Source organism: Marmota monax, unplaced genomic scaffold, assembly GCF_021218885.2.
Source record: "Marmota monax isolate L192 unplaced genomic scaffold, Marmota_monax_Labrador192_F-V1.1 WCK01_AAM20220418_F8-fsc00063, whole genome shotgun sequence".
Lineage (NCBI taxonomy): Eukaryota > Metazoa > Chordata > Mammalia > Rodentia > Sciuridae > Marmota > Marmota monax.
The window spans coordinates 7,561,474-7,578,006 of NW_026693726.1; the positions used below are offsets into that span (position 1 = coordinate 7,561,474).

General features: G+C 39.6%; 1 long non-coding RNA gene across 1 annotated transcript in view; it reads left to right on the forward strand.

The window, feature by feature from the left end:
* Nucleotides 1–15,881, forward strand: part of LOC124103841 (uncharacterized) — a 38,174-nt gene extending 22,293 nt beyond the window's left edge. The window contains exons 2-5 of the long non-coding RNA XR_009228325.1: nt 5,974–6,113; nt 8,081–8,694; nt 10,289–10,366; nt 15,590–15,881. This is a non-coding gene — a long non-coding RNA (uncharacterized LOC124103841). The remainder of the gene's footprint in view (nt 1–5,973; nt 6,114–8,080; nt 8,695–10,288; nt 10,367–15,589) is intronic.
* The last annotated feature ends 652 nt before the right edge of the window (nt 15,882–16,533 follow it).

Sequence of the window (16,533 nt, forward strand, 5' to 3'; positions counted from 1 at the left end):
GACAATGGAGTACCAGCTGCTGCTTTCCAGGCACACCCAGAGCCCGACAGGACCATGACACACATGTCACTTTCTCTAAATAGACTGTGCCATACCTATGCCTTCCTGGACATTTGGTTATAGGAAGTACCTCTGGTGTGCTGGGTATCCTTACAGATCTTCTGCCTGGTCAAAATAATTTAATTTCATGCCATCCTCTTTTTGCCCATTTTACAGATAAGAAAGCTCTTTTAGAACTCAAGAACACTCCACCAATTGGAGCTACCTCTTGATACAAACTGTATCTTTGTAATTGGCCCAAACACCTTTGCTCTTTCAATTCTACTGCAGGCCTCCATAAACATTTTAAATGTAATCCATCACCATGTACATTGATTCTGACAAAAATATTCCTCACAAATCCATCCTTTCTCTTCAACTCACCAATTCTAACATTTCTCCTCCAACCATTTTTTGTAACCTCTTGACAATCACTCTTCCCACTCCATTCTGGATTTATGTCCTCAGGCATCACTACCAGAGCTCAGATTTATGTGCCTTCCACTCCAGTGAAAACAGCCCTGTTCATGCCACCAGTGTGTTCTTCTTGATCAAATAGTCTGCTCTCAGCTTTTCTCTTAGAGACTTTTTTCCATTGGTTGCCCAGGTACCACACTCTTCCAATTTTCCTCCTATTTCAATGACCTCTTCATCCCCTGTCTCCTTGGCTGAATCTTCCCCCTCCCAGTTTCTGGATGTTGGAGGATGCAGGGCTCAGACCTCAGCCCTCTTCTCTGCTCCATCTGAAGCTTCACCCAGGACATCTTGACCAGCCCTGGGGTATATATACTTACTCCATGCTCAACAATTCTTAACTATTTTCCTAAGACCAACCAAACACTTAGTAGATTCCAAATTCATACATAGTTGTACTTTGGTGTCTACAGGAGATTGGTCCCAATACTCTGCAATCTACCAAAATCCATCAATGCTCAAGTTCCTTATATAAAATGGTGTAGCATTTAATATAACCTATACATATCCTCCCCATATGCTTTAAATCATCTCTAGATTATTTATAATGTCTGATACAATGTAATTGTTGTATAAATAGCTATTATACTATATTGTTCAGGGAATAATGACAAGAAAAAAATACTCTGTTGCTCATTAGTACAGATGTGATTTTTTCCCCCAAATAGTTTTGATCTGAGATTGAATCTGCAGATGCAGTACCCCTCCAATACAGTGGGCTGATAACTGTGTCCTGAGTATCAGCAACTGTTGTCCTGTGAGCAACTCAAAGTTTGTAGGTCTACAAGGAAATGCTTGATCACCTCCCTAAGGCCTCTTGGACATCACCACGTGTAGTTGAGGGCTTAAACTTGAGCTTTCCAATGTGCTTTGTAGCCAATATGTACTTGAAATGTGACTGTTGAGCAAATCAAGATGGAATTTAAATGTAAAATAGATATTAGATTTTTAAAGACTTGATTTGAGAGAAAGAACAAAAATCATCTCCTTAGTAATTTCTTTATGTTGATTACTTATCAAAATGATAATATTTTGGATATGAAAATTAAATCGAATATATTGTTCAAATTAATTTCATTTCTTTTTTTATTTTTCACCAAGTAATTGTGCCTAGATATGCACATAGATTTGTAGGGTACAGTGTGGCAATTTAATACATGTATGTAATGTATAATAATTACATCAGGATAATTGGCATTTTCTATCACTTCAAACATTTGTTGTTTCTTTGTATTGTCAGCATTCAAAATCCTCCCACTAGCTATTTTGAAATAGTCAATTAATTGTCGTCAGTCATAGTTACATATCTGTGCCATAGGACATCAAAAGTTATTCCTCAGATGCAACAGCACCCATGTACCAGTTAACCATCTTTTCTCTTATCGGACTTAAACCTTTACCACTCCCTGGTAACCATTATTTTACTCTCTACCTTTTTTTTTTTTAGTGCAAGGGGTGGAACCAAGGGTATCGCACATGTTAGGCAAGCTCTCTACCACTAAAAACTATCCCAGGTAGCCCGTGCCGCAGTCTGGCTGGGCACAATCAGGAGCCACTTGTCAAAAGAAACTAACTTTATTTTTAGAACCACACACGCCAAACAAAACAGCCTCTCAGGAAAAACCCTCAGAGCCTCAACTGCCACCACCGGCTTTCCACAAGCCTCTCTCTCTCACACAAGCTTCTCTCCACCTCTCACAATCCTCCTGCTCTTGAGGCCGATTGGCTGGATCACGTGGGCGGAGCCAAAAAAGTCCCCCAATGAGCAGCTCCGTGGTCTGAAAGGGCAGGGAAACAGCCCAATGAGCATCACCGCAGAGGAGCCAATCAGCTAGATGTTGCTGGGGCCGAGGAGCCAATCAGCTAGATGTTGCTGGGGCGCTGTGAGCCAATCATCAGCCGGCAGCTGGAAGTTTGCTGGCAGCTGGAAGTTTGCTGGGGCCCCTTCGGCTGTGGCTCTCAACAAGCCGGGGTGGCAACCTGAGCTGGGTTCACAAGAGCTGGCTACATCAATAACTAAGAAAACAGTGAAGGAAGCATGCAACACACAGAAATATCTTTTTCTTGCAGGAATCAGGGACAGCTCTCCACCTTAAGGGTCCGTTGGAAAGAAAGGGAAAATGCATGCCTGAAACCCTGTTTATTGAGGGGAAGACACTCAAGAAAGTTCCACCCAAAAGAGGCAAGGGATTGGGTTTCAGCGGGGTTGTAGCCCAGTCTCAGAGCTTCTCTCCCCTGCCCCACGGAGTGAGGTCCACCAGCTTTCAAGCAGAGGAAGCCAGTTCCACACCTCCATCCCTCAAGGCTAACCATACGTGCTCGTCTCCTGTTCATGGTTGCCGCAGTCCGGCTGCAGCAGAATAACGGGGGTGGGGTGGGGGGGGTGGCGGGGGGACGACTTGTGTAGATCAATACAGCAGGAGTGGAAGCCATTTATTGTAGGACAGGAGTGGTATATATACATTCCACACAGCTTATCTAATTAACATAAACTTGATACAGCAGTCAACCAATAAGGAATCTCCACACTTAATGGCTCACTGGCATTACTTCACAAACCACTCCCTCTGGCATTTTGCCAGGCGCCATCCAAACTTGTTTACAGACTCTAACATTTCTCTGGCAAAATGCCAGGCACCATCCTGACTTGTTTACAGATTCTAACACATGGTGGCCCCTGACACCCCAGCCCCTACTCTTCACTTCTTTGAAATCAACTTCCTAGCTTCCACAAATAAGTGAGAACATGTGCTATTTGTCTTTTTGGACCTGGGACCAATCTCCTGTAGACACTCCATACTATCTTCCATAACTGCTTGATTTAATTTTGCCACACATAATGTCTTCCAGTTCTATTCATGTTGTCACTAATAGCAGAATTTCGTTCTTTTTAATTGCTGAATAATATTCTATTATGTATATTGTACCACATTATCTTTATCCATTCTTCTATGGTTGATTTCACAGCCTGGCTGTTGTGAAGAGTGCCACAATAAACAGAGGAGTTCAACCTCTTCAATTTACTGATTTAAATTCTTTGGGGTAGATACCCAATAGTGGGATTTGTGGGTTATGTGGCAGATCTATTTCTAGTTTTTTTAAAACTCCATACTATGTTCTGTAACTGCAGTAATTTATGTTCTCACAAATAAATGTGTGAGACTTCCCCTTTCTCTGAATCCTCACCAGCATTTGTGATCTTTAGTCTTTTGATTATAGAGCCATTCTAATTGGAGTGAGAAGATAGCTCATTGTGGTTTTGATTTGCATTTCCTTGGTGATTACCGATGTAGAACAATTTTTATATTCACTTGTTTCTTTTTATTAGTTCATTTCAGTTATACACAATGCTAGTGTTCACTTTGACATAATTATACAAGCATGGAATATAATTTGTTCCAATTCAATCCCCAGTACTCTCCCTTTCCCTTCCCTCCTCCTTCTCCCTATTCCCTTTCCCACTTGTTTCTTTTTACATTTGTAATGTAGCTACTAGAAATTTTAATTACTTATATGGTTCACATTATATATTTATTAGTACCATCTTAGACATTAAAAAAACTTTCAGTGCGTTAGAGTTTTACATAATAGTGGGGTTCATTTTTACATATTAATAAATGCATATGATGCAGTTTTCTCTAATTCAATCCCCATCTACTACCCTTTTTGAGCCAGACAAAACTAAGTTCAATTTTACATATTAACTATGTGACCTTGAACAAGTTACTTAACCTCCCTAACCACTTACTATAGTCAGGGCTCTGTTTTAATCAGTAGGTACACCTCTAAGAGCTATTTTTAGGATAAAGTTTACCAAGGTGAGTTTCTCATCAGAAACCCTCAGTATATTTTAGCTAATATTTTCAAAACCTTTTCAGCTAAGCGATCATTTTTTTCCTCTTGACCATTAGCTGTCACTTGAAACAATCGCAGGATCTAAAGCAAATCCGGATATTTCGAGAGAGAATAGCCTTTCTGTTCCATGAGATAATTGCTTCCAACCTTCTGCATCGGGTTGATTAGTAAGTGGTCTTGTTCTTTCTCCTTTTCTCTACCACCCTTCTTTCCAACTTCCAGGGCTACCAGAGCACTGTAACTTTCAGTGTTAAATTTGAGAACACTTTCTTTTTTTGCATGCATTCATAATTATGTCTTTCTTCCTGCTGATTTGTTGATTCTAAAACTTGAAAAGCAGTAAACAGTATTTGCATGATTAAGCATATGTAGCATTATTGGCTAAACCGCCAAATGGTAGTCTTCATTGCCCTCCAAATTTTTGTTTTCTTGATTTCTTGTCTTTCTGCTCTTCCTCCTCTTCTACTTCCTTTTGGCTTTTGTTTGTTTGTTTCTCCTCCTTCAATTTGAGTTGCCTCTTTGCATTGTTTCCCTTTATCAAATCCTCATTCTTCCAGCATCTCAGAGATCCAGAAAATCTATAGACTTCCAGTTTTCTAGCTCTCACCCTCTTACAGCTCCACTCTAGACTAAATGCTCTCCCAATGGGCTCCTGAGCTTAGATGCTGGAACCTCACTTTGTGATTCCTCTGAGTTGAATCCCATGCCTTCTTCTCTCTTGATTTACCCCCTTGTTCAGCTGGGCCAAGTTCTCCAAGTAACTGCCTAAGAAACTATACATAACAAGCAAAGGTGCTAGATCCTTACAAATCTGAAAACATGTTTATTCTACCCTAACTCTTGATTGACAGCTTTGTTGAGTATCAGATGTAAGATTGAAAACAATTTCTCCTCATAACTTTGAAAACATACTCCATTGTTTGCTATCAATCCAGAGCTGCTGGGTGGGGGGAGTTCAAATGATGGTCTGATTTCTTGAAATTTTTTCATGGAAAGTTGAAATGAATCTGCTCATTGTTCTGGTCAACTAATGATATTCAGCTCTTGGATATTATCTTGTGCTATTCTCTTAATTATTTCCTCCTTTAAAAAGATTTATTTTTTTCTATTCTGTCTGCTTTCTGTTCTGAAGATATTCCTAATAGTATGACATTGGTAACCTTGGGATAACTTCTAGGTCTCATTTCTTATCTTTCATATTTTTCATCTTAGTCTTTATGCTACATTTTCTAAGTGATTACCTGGCCTTAATCCTCTACTGGTTCTTTTTTAGTAACTATATTTTTAATTTCCAAGAACTCCTTCTAATTATTCCTTTTTTACAGAAATACATTCTTGCTTTATGAATGAAAAAAAAATTTATTGAATCTTTCTGAAGAAACTAAAATTTTTCTTGTCTCTTTTTTTCCTTGAACTATATGATTTCAGGGTTGGGGGGATAGCTCAGTGGTGGAATGCTCGCCTAGCCTGTGTGAGACCCTTGGTTCAATCCTTGGCACCACATATGATAGTAGTAATAATAATAATAACAATAGAGAATTACATTCTTCTTTGGGGGTCAGTTTTTCTGGATTGTACTTCTTAATCTTTTCTTTCATGTTGCAGATTTTTTTCAGATGCTGTTAGTCAGCTCTTCACTGCTGTGACCCAGATAACTAACAAGAACAACATAGAAGAGGAAAGATTTATTTTGGTTTCAGAGATTTCAATCCATGGTCAGCTGGCCCCATTGCTTTGGGCAGAAGGTGAGGCAGAACATCATGGTGGAGGGTGAGGTGGAGGAAAGATGCTCAGTTTGTGGCAGCTGGGAAACAGAGAGGGAGGGAGAGAGGTCAAGGGACAAGATGTAGTTCCCAAGGGCATACCCCTCATGAACTACTTCCCTTAATCACACCCACCTGCCCATTTTTCCCACCTCCTCCCAGTAGTCATTCAAATTATTAATCCATCAGATGATGGATTAATCCAGTGATAAGATGAGAGTCTCATGATCCAATCACTAGCCCAAAGCCCCACCTCTGGACATAGCTGCATTGGGGACCAAGCTCTCATCACATCAGCTTTCGGTGACATTCCTGACCCAAAAGGTACCTTTGATGATCTATCATATTTAAGAAATAATAAGGAGAGAACTACTTGGGAGTCCTTGAGTAGAGCATGTTGACTGGAATACTTTGTTCAGGGGTGAATGAATGATAGAGATGGCCTTGACCTAGAGGGTCACCAAATGCCAGAATTATTTTGGAGCAATCCATATTGCCCCAGTTCTCCCCAATCTTTCAGGGTTTTTGTTTGTTTTTTTTTTTGTTGTTGTTGTTGTTTGATAATAACATGTGTTTGCTTGGAGGTAAATTCCTGATCAGCAGTTATTTTCAATATAAGTGGGAGTGCGGGTACACTCTTCATACAAAGATTGTCAATCCCAGAGGATCAGGAGGCAGAGGCAGGAGGAGCTCGAGTTCAAAGCCAGCCTCAGCAAGTTAGTGAGGTGCTAAGAAACTCAGTGAGACCCTGTCTTTAAATAAAATGTAAAATAGGGCTGGGGATGTGGCTCCGTGGTCCAGTGCCCCTGAGTTTAATCCCCAGTTCACCTGGCCTGCCAAAAAAAAAAAAAAGATTTTCAAGCCACAAAGGTCTGAGCCCAAAGAATCATTCTTGCCTTTAACTAAAATCAGCATCTCTGAGTCCCAGACTCTCCTAGAACTCCACATATTCAAGGATACGTTTTGCTTTTGACTCTAATCCTTCATCTGTTTTCCATCTTCTAGAAAGTTGTTTAACAGTCTCTCCTTTGCTGATGATTGACTCTTGCTCTTTTTGATTTTTTGATTCATACCCCTTTTAGACTTTTGTAATGATCAATAGGAATTTTAAAAGAGGAGGGTGCCAAGGAGCACGACCAGTCAACCATCCTAAATCAGGATTCCACGATTCCTTTTAGCACAGTGAACATCCTGCTTGTCTTGCACATCATGCAATAAATCTCACTTTATTTACTCCATTTCAAAATGTATAAATTTAGAACATGTTAAATCACTTTGAAAAAATAAGAAATGTGAGCCGGGCATGGTGGTGCATGCTTGTAATCCCAGCAACTTTGGAGGTAGAGGCAGGAGGATCACAAGTTCAAAGCCAACCTAGGCAACTTAGCAAGATCCATTCTCAAAATAAATGATAAGAAGGGCTGGGGTTGAGGCTCACACACACACATAAAATATACATTTACAAACTTAAATATAATATTTGTTACATATATTTGTATGTATATATTTATATATGTGGGAAGCCTCCTAAATAAATTTGTAGAAAAATAAGGATCAACAGAGACACTGATGGGAAACCAACAGATACCATCAGCAAAACCACAAGAATGGGGGGTATAAAAGTCCTGCTCAGGATACTGATTTTTTCATTTTTATTGTAATTAACTGATTTGTTTAATAAATAAGTATATTTTGACTACTCGATATTCTTTAGACATTGCTGTTAATTCTCTCTCTCTTTCTTCCCCCCCACACACACATACACACACACACACACACACACACACCATATAAGAAATCACAACCTTATAAAAAGGCGGAATGCCCATCTTTGCAGCATAAAATGACCCACTCTCATGGTAAATGTCAAAGAATGGCCCTCCTTCAGCAAGAAAATCCTAAATAACTTATTAACTATTAATTAATAATAGCTATTTTATTTGTCACAGCGTGTGAAAAATCAAAGATGGTTTCTACCAGAAGGAGTTACCACCCAGAAGTGAGAGAAAATCATATATATTCTAAAGAAAGAACATTGGCTTGGGAATCAGACAGATGTGATTATTCATCCAAAATTCTCCACCATTCATGAGCTTTGTGACATCAGGAAAACTGCTTTTCCTCTTGGAGACTCAATCTTCTCTTTTGCAAAATGTGTATAAGGATGCAGCAGTAGCTTTCTTGACCAACCTGCACTTAACAACTCCCAAGATTAATCAGCACCCTTCATGCTCCCTTCAGCATACTGGCTGATGATCACCAATACTGAGCACAGGCGTGCAGCCCACTTACGAAGATAAAAAGTGATTTCTTGGAAAATTGGGAATGGAACCACCATTTGACCCAGCTATCCCTCTCCTTGGATTATACCCAAAGGACTTAAAAACAGCATACTATAGGGACACTGCCACATCAATGTTTATAGCAGCACAATTCACAATAGCTAAACTGTGGAGCCAACCTAGATGCCTTTCAGTAGATGAATGGATAAAGAAAATGTGGCATATATACACAATGGAATATTCTTCAGCCATAAAAGAAAATAAAATCATGGCATTTGCAGGTAAATAGATGGAGTTAGATAGATAATGCTAAGTGAAGTTAGCCAATTCCAAAAAATCAAATGCTGAATGTTTTCTCTGATAATAAGGAGGTTGATTCATAGTGGGATAGAGAGGGGGAGCATGGGAGGAATAGATGAACTCTAGATAGGGCAGAGGGGTTGGAGGGGAAGGGAAGGGGCATGGGGTTAGAAATGATGATGAAATGGGGTGGTCATTATTACCCAAAGTACATGTATGAAGACACAAATTGGTGTGAATATACTTTGTATACAACCAGAGATATGAAAAATTGTGCTGCATATGTGTAATAAGAATTGCAATGCATTTAGCTGTCATATATAAATTTTTTTTAAAAAAGAATATAACAAGTGACCGGGTATGGTGGCACACTCCTGTAATAAATACCAGCAACTCAGGAGGCTGAGGAGGGAAAATAATAAGTTCAAGACCAGCCTCAGCAACTTAGTGAGGCCCCAAGAAATTTAGTAAGGCCCTATCTCAAAATAAAAATTAAAAGAACTAGGGATGTATCTCAGTGGTTAAGCACCCTCTGTTCAATTCCCAGTACCAAAAAAAGAAGAAGATAACAAGTAGCACACCCATAAGGACACAGTCCTGTTTGTTCTTAAATATGCAAGTTGTACTTATTTTAATTACAAAACAATTAAGAATTTTCTATCCCAGGAAAATACAAAGGCAAAATGCCAAAACAAGTCATTTTAAAATACTGTCAAATTATTTAATGATATAACTGGAGAAATTGTTATGGGAGAAGATGTAAAAATCTAAAAGCATTAATTGCTTTACAGATATTCTTATGTCCTAGACAATTTGGAAATCATAAATTATAGGCATTATAGGTGTAATGTATATATGTATTTTAAAAAGACAGGGAGTTTTAATCAATGATTAAGTTCTTGCCCTTACATCAAATGGCTGACAAATGAATATAGTGTTCCATGTTTGAGATTAAAACTTACAGAGGGATGCTGTGTGTTAATTAAAATACAGAAACCATTTATTATAATACCTAACATGTAGACATTCCATAAAAGGTAGGCATTAATGTGCACCATTAAGGACATTTGTTATTTTATTTTATTTGTTATTTGTTATGGGTTCATTCCAAAGTAGGTTCCAGACACAGATGAGTGAGCAAAACAACATGGACACCATCTTCAAGTCATCTAGAAAGTGAGGCAAACAGTAATCAGATCATCTCACATTACACAAATCCACAGCCAGGAGGTCTGAGAAAGGCTATGAAGGAAAAGCCCAACAGGCAATGATAGCAAACACCAGGGGACTTGATCCATGTGGAGGGTCACCAGGAAGTGTCCTTTGAACTGTGTTCTGCAACACAGACAAAGAAAGGTCAAGGTTGAAATAGCAAGTTCAAATATTCTGCAACAGAAGAGGCCAGGCATTGGGCATTTGGAACATCCCAGAACTGCCCAGACTCACATAGTGAAGTTTTAGTCCATTCATAAAAACACTGATTGCAGTTGGCTTCATGCCAGCATACTTCACACACTTTATCGTTCTAACCAAAAATATGTATTTGTCTTAACTACATCCTTCTTCCAATCAAAGTTGTTAAATCCAAAAAAGAAGACAAAGGAGAAAGAGAAGAAGAAAAGACAAAGTTATGTGTACCTTGGATGATAAAAGGTGAGTCACAGCTTGTCCACTTCACCCCTAGATAGGACTCCTGGCCGGTGGTGTTTAGTTCTGGTTGTGTGGTTCACAGAGTTGAGAAATATCTATTTTTACCAATTTCATAATTCTAGTCTTGGGTGGAAACTTCCTTGTGTGGAATCTTCCATAGTGGAATACTACTTTGGGCTTCCATTTGTTTTCTTTCCATTAATTACAGCTGGTTTTCTACTGTTGTTTTTTTCAAGTAATTAACACATTGATTTATTTTGTCTTGGCAGCATGGAGCCACAGTGCTTAGGGAGCAGATTTCTATATCAAACACACACACATTTTTGAAAATGAATCACACTAGATTTTCTTTTTAGATTTATCCTAAGTCAGATAATAGAAACTGGGAGCTATATATTCTTGACCAAAAAAAAAATAATAATAATCTGCATAAACCATTAATCCTTTAAAATCATCTGCCTCAGCCACTTTTTTTCTGAGAAAACATCCAGTGAGATGTATATTACATGCTCATATTTCAGCCAATGTGGAAGCCTAAAAAGGTGTGACCCTCGTAGGTTTTCTCACATATGGAAGAGGAAAAAGCAAAAGAGAGGTGAGGGTACGAATCTCATTAAAATCTGAGATCAGTTGAGTAGAGGAAAGGAACCAGGGGGACGGAAGAGGGGAGGGAAAGGGGAAATACTGGGGAATGGTATGGGCAAATTACCTTATGTGCACGTACAAATGTGTAACAACAAATCTCACCATTGTGTATGACTGTGATGCACCAATAAAAATATATATATATATATACATGGAAAAAGAAAAAAGAAAGAAAAGACATGACCCTGAAAAGTAGACTCCCCAGAGCTGTCTGCCATCCGATGGCAGAGGAAGGGGATTCAGTGTTCATAAATCCGTTTGATCTTAGCTGGGACGAAGTTCCTAAGCAAGCCAGCCTTCAGGGTTCAAAACCTCTACTCTGAACAACAAATCTTAAACTCACAATGATCCTAATTAAGAACCAGTGAGTTAAATTGAGTGTTTAAAGGCCACTTTTTTTTTAAAAAAAAAAAAAAGAACATTTGTCTAGGGCGATGCTGCCAATGGATTTTTTTCATTGTGCGGGTCTCTCTTTACAACTCTGCCCAGAAAACTGGCCAAATCCTTGTAGTCCATTCCAGGACCACACTGAGAACACCAGCATGGATTAATAGTAAATCTGAATTATACGGTAATTTGTAAGTAGCACTCCTTTAATTGCTACCAAGAATGTGAAAAAACACTAATGGTCACCTGGGGTGGCCTAGGAAAAAAAAACTGCTGGTGACCTGAGTGGCAAAACTCAATGTCTAGCTTATCCAAAAAGAACTTCATTTTGGATCAGGTGGCCTGGATTCTCATCTGGAATGTGTTGTGTATTCTGTGTCTGCTTGTATAAATCAGTTGACCTTTTTTATTTTCTCTCTTTTTCTCATCTTTAAATGAAGAGGATATGCTAATGATCTCCATATCTTTTCTCACTTCATAATTCTAATTTTACATCTCTAAATCACTTCAAGTAGCACATGGTCTCTACATAAACTGATCTCGCTAAATGGATTCTAACTTAACTTTAAAAATGTGCTTGCTTAAGTAGGTTAAACATCCCCACATCAGGAGCTCTGAATCATGTTCTCCCTATTAATTTTATCATAAATAGCACAAAAGTAAGTTGCAACCCAGTTTTGCCTGCAGTGTCTTAAAATCTCAATTAGCTGGATTTAACTTGGTGAAGTGTGAGTATGTGTTAGATTTAAAAACTGATGTCAATTAATTGTGCACGTTCTGTCCTGGGTCATTTTCTCCTTTTCTACTTCTCGGCCCAGGAAACTGTAAATTGCCCAAGCTCCCACAGACATTCATGACTCTCTCAAAGTCTAATTCCAGACAGTTTCTCTCCTGAGCTCCAAATTGATATTCAATAAGTTACCACTCACCGAGTGTCTTTTACAGATTTGATGACCCACAGTCATTTTCACAACATGATCTCTACCTTTATTACACTCCTGCAAGGTAAGCATTCTTATTCCCATTATATGGATGAGAAAATAAAGTCAAGTTGCTGGTCAGAATCACACAGATGGCTATTGTTAATGCCATGGTTCTAATCCAAGTCTTACTGACTCAGAAAGAGTTATTTTTCCACTATTCCACAGAGTAAAAAACATAGAGATGCAAGTTATTACATTATGATAGCTCTCCTCAAAGTTTCCTTGGCATAGAAAGGGACAAGTTTTGGGAAAGGCACTAGTCCAGTGAGGACAAGGTACGGAGTCTGAGGTTCAGAGAATGGAAGCCGGGCTGGGATTGTAGGTATGGGCTGGGGCAGAAACAGCTTTGTGGCCTGGACAGAGAACATTGGCTGCTATAAAACCAGATGGGAGCTAGGTGTGGTAACACATGCCTATAATTCCAGTGACCCAGGAGGCTGAGACAGGAGGATCACAGGTTCAAGGCCAGCTTAGGTTTGTGGCGACTTTGTGGGGCCCTAAGTAACTTAGCAAGACCTGTCTCAAAATAGACAATGAAGGGGACTGGGAATATGGCTTAGTGGCTGAGCCCTTCTGGGTTCAATCCCTGGTACCAAAAAAAAAAGAAAAAAAAAAAGAAAAGAAAAGAAAGAAAGAAAGAAAGAAAACACAGAAGGAGTTGTGGAAGGATTTGAAGAGGGACTAGGAGTTTCCTAAGTTTCTTATTTTCAGGAGAACATTCTGGAAGTAACTTTAAGAATAGAAGGAAGTAAAGAGCGATTTGAAGTAGGAAGAACAGTGAGGAAACTATTCTAATACTGAAGAGAATTCAGGCGTCAACTTGGACATTGACAGAAGGATATAAAAGGCTTGAGTGCTTGGCACACAGTCACATGAGGGAAGTGGCTTGCAATGAGATTCTGTGGACTCCATAGCAACTCTGGCCTGTCGTTATCGTAATACCTAGTGGAGAAGGCCCCATGGCACATTGATTGCAAAGTCGGCCACTTCCTGGAGAAGGTCACTGCTCTGGATTGTCCTCATCGTTACCAGGCACAAAATATGCAAAACTGGAATTTCTGGATCACATTGAGTTGCCCACCTATGTATCTTTTTTCTATTTTTACAAAGAGATAATAGTACCCAATACATGATTCCCTATCATTGAAAGTCTGTGTCATCAGACCAAGAGTAGAAAAGAAATGGGGCCATTGAGGATTACAGACAATGTCCACCTGAAAGACATTCTTGGAGTGTCCTTTTGCATGTACAAGTCATAACCTCCTCAAAGAGAAGTTTATCTCTGGGAAAATGACAGAATGGCCTAGGTAAGGGTGAACTCAGGTCTATCTAACTCTAGAGCTTAACTTCAAACTCCATACATCCAAATTTCTGACCACTTCCACTCAGCACTCCAATCCAACAACCCCTGCCTCTCACCGAACTCGTACAGTAAGCTCCTAACTGGTCTCCTCATATCCACCTTGGTCTCCACCCCAGACCATTCTAGTCTGGGGGGGTTTGTTGTTATTTGTTTGTTTGTTTGTTTGTTTGGGGGTTTGGGGTACTAGAGATAGAACAGAGGGGCACTAAACTACTGAGCCATATTCCCAAGTTTTGTTTTTGTTTTTTAAGAAAAGGTCTTGCTAAGATGCTGAGACTGGCTTTGAATAGTGATCCTCCCTCCTCAGCCTCCTAAACCTCTGAGATTCCAGGAGTACACCATCGCACCCTACCCAACCCATTTTTTTTTTTTGCTTTTTAGTTGTCAGTGGACCTTTCTTTTATTTATATGTGGTGCAGCAAAAGGAGGTGTGGTCAGTGTCCACGGGCTGCTGGGACATGTAGTATCTCACTACTATCAGGAGGGTTTGGACCCTGGAGACATCAAACAGTTTGAAGCAGAAGAGTGACAAACTGCCTTTTCTCACTCTGCTCCAGCTCCTTGGCTTCCTCCTTTGTCCCCACATCCACCTCCCCCCACCCACCCTGGGATGTTCTAACTCTCAACCTTTGCACTGTCTTGTCTCTCTACCCAGAAGAGTCTTCCCCAGATATCTGAGCCTCACTGCTCACCTCTTTCCGGATTTTGTTCAAATGTATTCTTTGCAGTGAGTCAGACCAAAGACCAATTATTAAAAACTGCAAACCTCCCTCTTCCCCTGCCTCACACACAGATGTCCTCCTCATCACAGTTATGCTGCTTTTTCTCCAAAACATCATTTATTACACTCTAACATGCAGCTATGGGTAGAATTATGTCCCTTCAAAGGATGTTGAAGTGCTTCAATAAATATATGAAAAAAAAATGTTCATCACCTCTAGCAATTAAAGAAATGCCTATCAAAACTACCATCTCACTCCAGTCAGAATGGCAGCTATTATGAAGACAAACAACAGTAAGTGTGGCTAGGTTATGAGGAAAAAGGCACACTCATACACTGCTGGTGGGACTGCAAATTGATGCAGCCAATATGGAAAGCAGTATAGAGATTTCTTGGGAAACTGGGAATGGAACCACCATTTGGCCCAGCTATCCCTCTCCTCGGTCTATACCTAAAGACTTAAAAAAACATACTACAGGGACACAGCCACATCAAAGTTTATAGCAGCACAATTTACAATAGCTAAACTGTGGAACCAACCTAAATGCCCTTCAGTAGATATATACACAGTGGAATATTTTACTCAGCAATGAAAGAATAAAATCATGGCAGGTAAATGGATGCAGTTGGAGAAGATAATGCTAAGCGAAGTTAGCCAATCCCAAAAAAACAAATGGCAAATGTTTTTTTCTGATATAAGGTGACTGACTCATAGTTGGGTAGGGAGAGGGAACATGGGAGGAATAGATGAACTCTAGATAGGGCAGAGGGGTGGGCAGGGGGTTAGCAATGATTGAGGAATCTGATGGACATCATTATCCAAAGTACATGTATAAAGACATGAATTGGCGTCTTTATAACACAGAAACTTTATAATACAGAAATATGAAAAATTGTTCTGTATGTGTAATAAGAATTATGATGCATTCCGCTGTCATATATTTAAAAAGTAAAACCAATTTTTTTTTTAAAAAAAAAAGGATGTTGAAGTGCTAACCCCTAATACCTGAGAATGTGACTTTATTTGGAAAGAGGGTCTTTGCAGATGATCAACTTTTAAGATGAGTTCATTAGAAGCAGGTCCTAGTCCTAATCAAATATGACCAGTAATCTTATTTTTTTTAAAGGGGGAAGTTTGGATACAGAGACATATACACAGGGTCAGTACCATGGGAAGATGAGCCAAAGGTGAAGGTGATATTCTACCAGCCAAGGAACTCCAAAGATTGCCAGCACACCTCCAGAGTGTGGACAAGAGCTGGACGAGAGCATGGAACAAATTCTCTCTCGTAGAAGGAGACACCATGACTTTGGACTTCTAGTCTCCAGAACTATGAGACAATAAGATGCTGTCCTCCAAACCTCCTAGTGGAACTTAACTGTTATGTCAGGCTTGGCAAAATACAATATATATCATTTGCTGGTGTTATTTGTCTTCACCCCACTCCACCTGCTGAACCTGAAGGTGAGCATCACACAGGGAGAGATTTGCTTGTTCTCATTTGTTTTTCTATTTCCAGTGGTAAATATTTGTTGGATGATCAATAGTTGTGCCTTAGTTCATATTTCTAGATGTTTCTTCCACTCCTCCCAAAGACAAGATCCTTTTGATTCTCTCCTCAATTTCCCTAGACTTAGATACCTTCTTCAATTTGTTAATGTTGCTTCCGCCTGGAATGTCCACTCTCCCTTCTCTGTTACTCTCTCCGTGTCATTTAAGACACATCCATGTCATCCCTTCAGTGATGAATCCCCTTCCCTCCCGCTCTGTTGTTTTATTATTCATGTGGTTGTGCCTGTCTGCCTGTAAACGGTGACCTGTTTGAATTCTGGGACCATAGCCTATTCATCTTTGTATCCCCAGAACCTGGCTCAGTGTCTGGCACACCAGAGGTGCTTAGTAAATGTTTGCTAGATTGAATTAAATCTGTTTCCTGCAGCTTTTGCTCTTACTGCCCTTCCCTTGACTGCTAGCCACAGCAGGGTACAAGAGGATTAGAAAGGACTTCGCAGAGCAGAACTCAGATTAGAGCATTGGAGCGCTACAGGACTGTGCCTTTCTGCAGATTCT